The sequence below is a fragment of the Hyaena hyaena genome, unplaced genomic scaffold (genome assembly GCF_003009895.1).
Source record: "Hyaena hyaena isolate Hyena2069 unplaced genomic scaffold, ASM300989v1 scaffold_299, whole genome shotgun sequence".
Taxonomy (NCBI): Eukaryota; Metazoa; Chordata; class Mammalia; order Carnivora; family Hyaenidae; genus Hyaena; species Hyaena hyaena.
The window spans coordinates 1,118,118-1,124,211 of NW_024080930.1; the positions used below are offsets into that span (position 1 = coordinate 1,118,118).

The 6,094-nt window shown below is 40.8% G+C and overlaps 1 pseudogene; it reads right to left on the reverse strand.

The window, feature by feature from the left end:
- Positions 1-2,285: 2,285 nt before the first annotated feature.
- On the reverse strand, positions 2,286-2,597 carry LOC120242020 (annotated as a pseudogene).
- Between the last annotated feature and the right edge of the window lie 3,497 nt (positions 2,598-6,094).

A 6,094-nucleotide genomic window follows, 5' to 3' on the forward strand; every position in this document is an offset into this window, starting at 1 on the left:
TATGTCGAGTATGGCATGGAAAACTTGGTATTCTTCTGTTGAGTGCTGTGAGTCACGGCTGCAGATGAGGCATGTGAGATCAATGGCCTGCCTGCTGAGATTGGAGCAATAGTGAGAGGAAATCTGCTCGGTGCCATTTGTGGGCAAAACGGCCTCCTCGTCAGCCTCCTTTTTTCTCCTGTCGTGTCCTTCCAGTCATTCCGACTTGGAGGCTCCTTTTTTTTCTTTCTTCTTAACTTTATTTATTTATTTTGAAAGAGAGACAGAGTGCATGAGCAAGGGAGAGGCAGAGAGAGGGAGAGAGAATCCCAAGCAGACTGCATTGTAAGTGCAGAGCCTGTTGTGGGGTTCAATCCCATGACCCTGGGCCGAAATCAAGAGTTGGACACTCAACCGACTGAGCCACTTAGGCACCCCAGCTTGGAGGCTGCTTATGCCCTTGCGTGGAAGGACAAGTGTCTCCTCTGCTCACTTTGCTAAGGTGGCATGAATTCCTCTTAGGAGTTGGCCCTTCCAAAGAGCAGGGAGCCCCTGAATCAAATGCTCCTGTGACTCTGCAGAGCAGCTTGGAATCTTACTAGTCTAATCCACCAGCAATGATTCTGGCACAAATCAAGGGATTTAGAACTGGAAGGGACTTTAAAGACTTAAAAAATCCAATCGTTATCATTTTACATGTGAAGAACCAGGACCATGTGAGAGCCACAGAGCTACTTAGTGCCAGAGAAATGGGACAAGAACTCAGTATCTCTAGCCGATTCTTGTAAATGGAAGAGCATGGCGTTAATTCAGGAGATCTGTGACTTCTGCCTCCAGGCCTGTGCTCATTCCTACGTGTAGTTACTAAGCGATGGTGGTAAGAAACATAATTTTAGAAGGGGTGATTTGGGGCTTCATATTTAAAGAAACGAATTGTCATGAGTCTGTCATGTGCAAACAGAGTGCCAAACAATTATCTTAACACTGTTTTATAAAACAATTGGAAGCCCCACAGCTCTTCCTTATTGGAATGTGTCCTTAACTGAACTCTTGGAGATTAATACTTCATCTTCTAACCCTCTGAATGTCTCACGCACATAGTGAGAAGGCTAAGCTTGAAATCCTGAATTCTCGGGCTCATATTTAGAGATGACTCCTTTTCTACTAGGTATTCTTTATCTGAGCCTTAAGACTAGACAGCTAGGTGGGTATTCATTTATTGGGAAGACCTAATGTCATCCCTTCCAGGCATTCTGCCCAACTTGCAAAGTGGAAGTCCTTGAAACTTTTTCTCTCACTTGGCCTGATATGTTTTGTGTAGTTATGTAAATTTACACAAAGCAAAAAATGTTCAGGAAGCAGAAACAGACAGACAAAAACACTTCATTTATTAGCATCCTGGAAGCCAATTGCATTGCTTTAGTCCTGCCCTCCATAAACATAGTAGTTGCCCCTTATCTGCAGTTTTGCTTTCTGTGGTTTTAGTTTCCCTCCGTTAAGTGCGGTCTGGGAGCAGATGATCCTTCTGATGAATCATCATGAGGTCAAGAGCAGACGAATGCTACATCACAATGCCTACGACATTCACTTCACTGTTGTGTTAACACAAGGGCACTTTACCATCTCATACCATCACAAAAAGAAAAGGTAAGTGCAGTCAGCCAAGGTATTTTGAGAGAGAGACAGAAAGACCACGTTCAAATAACATTCAAATAGAATATTGTTATACTTTATTATCAATTATTGTCGTTAATCTCTAGATTTATAAATTAAACGTTATCATAGGTATGTATGTATGAGAAAACAACAGTATGGGCGCCTGGGTGGCTCAGTAGGTTAAGCGACTGACTTCAGCTCAGGTCACAATCACACGGTTTGGTTTGAGAGTTGGAGTCCCACTTCCGGCTCTGTGCTGACCACATGGAGCCGGGACCCTGCTCAGATTCTGTGTCTCCCTCTCTCTGCCTGTCCTCCACTTGCACTCTGTCTCTCTCAAAAATAAATAAACATTCAAAGAAGAGAGAGAGAGAGAGAGAGAAACAGTACATATATAAAGTTTGGTACTATCTACAGTGTTAGCCATCCAATGGGAGGTCTTGGAACATATCCCTGTAGATACTGGGGGCCTACGGTACATAGAAGAACAGAATGCAGATATTGGCTCTATGAAAGCTTTAAAGCAAGTGAATTTTTACAAAATTGTATACCTGCTATGTGCCAGGTTTTTTCTTTTTTCCTTTTTTCTTTTCTTTTTCTTGGCAGCCCTAAAAAGGGCCTTTATTTACAGAAAAACGGATGATGAGGCTTTAGCCCCCAAAGCTAAAGAGGGTGCAGCCCTGGTGCTTGAGTGCGTAGACCATGTCCATGGCTGTGACTCTCTGACGCTTGGCATGCTCTGTGTAGGTGATGGCGTCTGGGATCACCTACTCCACGAACACCTTGAACATTCTGCAGGTCTCCTCATAGATGAGGTCAGAGATGCCCTTGAGGCCACCAAGCCGGGCCAGCCGCCTGATGGTGGGCTTGGTGATTCCCTGTATGTTGTCGCACATCACCTTGTGATGGTGCTTGGTGCTCCCCATGCCCAGGCCCTTCCCGCCCTTGCCGCCACCAGACATAACTGCCTACATGTGCTGTGCGAGTAGATTACAGTGGTTGGGGTTTTCTTTTTTTCATATGTTATTTCATTCAAGAAGATGCTTTATTGTCCTTCTGGCTGTTGTCTGTCATAAAAACTTGTTTTTGGGAAAGGATTTGATGTTGGTTATATTTTAGTTTATGCATTTATTTACCCAGTAAATATTTTTTGAGCAATTGCTATGTACCAGACACTATGCTAGGTGCTAGGATGCAATAGAGAGAAAAAATTAGACAAATTCATGCCTTTAGGTCTTAGTCTAGTGAGGGGCAGAATCTAATGACACAAATAAATGTAAAATAACTTGCCGAGCACTGGGAAGGAGAGGTACAAAGTGCTAGGAGATGAAGGGAGGGGGATTTGACCTGATCATAAAAGGTAAGGAAGGCTTCCTTATAAAATGATGCTTCAGCAGAAATGTGAAGGAGTTATCAAAGAGTGAAGAGTGATTCCAGTCAAGGAAACAGTATATGCAAAGGCTCTGTAATAATGGAGGATCAAGGGGCATAATATGCATTAAAATTTTTCTTTTGGGGAATCTGGGTGACTCGGTTGGTTGAGCTTCCAACTCTTAATTTTTGCTCAGGTCATGATCACAAGGTTGTGGGATCGAGCCCCACGTCAGGCTCTGTGCTGACTATGCAGCCTGCTTAGGATTCTCTTTCCCTCCCTCTGTTCTTCTCCCCTGCTTGTTCACACTCATTCTCTCAAATTAAAATAATTTTTTTTTTTTTTTTTTGCTTTTGCTGTAATGTGGTGAATAGGTTTGACTGGGGTTAAAAGCGATACTGGTTAGACTGGTTAGGTTGTTAAAACAGACAAAGCTTGGAGCACCTGGGTGGCTCCATGAGTTGAGCATCTGACTTCAGCTCAGGTCATGATCTCACAACTCATGAGTTTGAGCCATGCATTGGGCTCTGTGCTGACAGCACAGAGCCTGCTATGGATCCTCTGTCCCTCCCCTCTCTCTGCCCCTCCCTCATGTGTGCTCTCTGTTTATTTTATAAAAATAAATAAACATTAATAAAATAGACAAAGCTTGGCTTAAGAAGATGGAGAAGATGGAGGAAAACATAATTTTGACAGAACTGGGGAATAGTTTGGACATGAAGGTGAGAGGGAAGGAGGTATCATGGATGACTTCTGGCTTTCAGGCTTGTTCAGCTGAATGTCTAGTTCATTGAGGTGGGAGCCATGGAAGGAAACCAGGTTAGGAGAATTGGTGAATGTGGGGAGTGATGAAAGCATGACTTCATTAGGCTTGAACATTGAGAATCCCAAGAGGCCGAAGTAAGCTGCCAGTTGTATAATCAAGTTTGATGCCTGAGGAGACAGAGGCTTGGGCTGAGATATAAACTTGTGAGTCACTTCTGTGTGGACATTTAGTAGAGAGGGGAGCACATGGAAAAAGACTGTTTTAGAATAGATTTAAGTAAATGCTTTACTTTCCTCTGAAGATGGGTCATTTTTTTCTCTCCCAAAGTTGATTTATTTTGAGAAAGAGAGAGAGGGCAAGTGCACTCACATGCAAGCAGGAGAGGACCAGACAGAGAATCCCAAGCAGGCTTGATCCTGGGGGTTCGACATGGGGCTCGATCCTATGAACCAAGAGATCATGACCCAGGCTGAAATCAAGAGCAGGAAGCTTAATGGACTGAGTCACTCAGGTGCACCAAATGACTTTGATTCTTGATCAAAGTCTTACAAGTTTTAGAGCAAATGGACAAACTTAGGAATTGGGCAGAAATATCCCTAAAATTATGCCACACAGGTGGACCTTGCTGAGCTTGTTGAAAGTTAACAGAAAGACATGAAAGACATTTTTAAATCTTTAAGGAAAACAAGTTTTTAGCTGTCTGCTTGATGGGCAGATGGCACATATGGAGAGAAGGTCAGGTAAAGTGCCTAGATATATAAAGCACATTAAATTCTGTGTTGGCAAATAAAGTGATTAAAATTATCACAGATGTCCTTTCAATCTAAAAGTAGTTTGAAGGGGTTGGTGTGTGTGTGTGTGTGTGTGTGTGAAGAATGAATTAATCTAGAAATTAAATTAATTTAGAACATACCTACTGGTTTTTAGTTCTTGCACCCAAGAAAATACTATGAAACTTTTTAAAAAAGATGAAAGATAATGTGGATAACCTAGATGTATACTTTCATAGAAGGAATACTGTTATATGTTATTAGGTGAAAAAAAACATGTTACAAAACATTACTGAGGTATAATCTATGTATCACATTATTTTAATTTTTAAACAACATATGAGAAAAACCAAGAGATATTCCTATTTTAAAATTATAGGTTGAACATTTTTCATTTTTAAATATTCTTTAAAAACATAGTTTTTATTTGGTACATACTGTCATCGTATGAGCGTCCAACAATTTATTGACCCATTCCTTTGTTTTCCCAATATCTCATTGTTATAAAATCACACACACACACACACAGTATAGGTTCCTAGAACTACTGAGTCAAGCTGTTTGAGTTTCTTGTCAAATTGCTCTTCAGAGAAGCTGTCATGATTTTTCAAAATTTACAAATTTTGAAATTTTATAATTTTGAAATTTTGAAACAGAATTTTGTAATTTTGAAATTTTGAAACAAAATTTACAAAAATGTAGTCTCATTGTACTTAAAATAATTTAAAATGCCTTTTTTAAATTGAAATTTTAATTTTTTTAAATTTGAGAAAGAGAACAAGGGGAGGGGCAGAGAGAGAAGAGAGAGAATCCCAAGGAGGCTCTGTGCTGTCAGCGTGAGCCCAATGTGGGGTTTGATCTCACAGCTGTGAAATCAGGGCATGATTTCACAAGAGTCAGGATTTTAACCTATGAAGCCACCCAGGCACCCCCAATTTAAAATAAAGTTTTTTTATTGTTTTAAATTTTTTTTTGAGAGAGGGAAAGCAAGCAGGGAAGGGGAAGAGAGAGAGGGAAAGAGAGAATCCCAAGCAGGCTCTGCAGCATTAGCACAGAGCCTGACTCAGGGCTTGAACTTATGAACCATGAGATCACAGCCTGAGCTGAAGTCTTCATCTTAACCAAATGAGCCACCCAGGCACACCAACTTTTTTTTAATTTTAGAGAGAGTGCATGTGTGCAAGTGGAGGACAGGGACAGAGGCAGAGAGAGAGAGAATCTTACTTAGGCTGCATGCTCCGTGCTCAGCTCAGAGTCTAACTTGGGGCTTCATTCCATGACCCTGGGATGATGACCTGAGCTGAAACAAGAGTCAGACGCTCAACCAACTGAGCCACCCAGGCGCCCTTAAAATACCTTTTCAAAGTTAATAGGAAAAATAGTATTTCAATATCGTTTGTATTTGTGTCAGTTGTGTTACCAGTAAGATTCGAGGTTTTTGATGTGTATCAGCCACTTATATTTTTATTTGAATAATTTAAAGTTCTTTTTTTGAATAATTCTTAACTTTTACCTATTTTTCTATTGTTATATTTTGGAAATTAATAGACT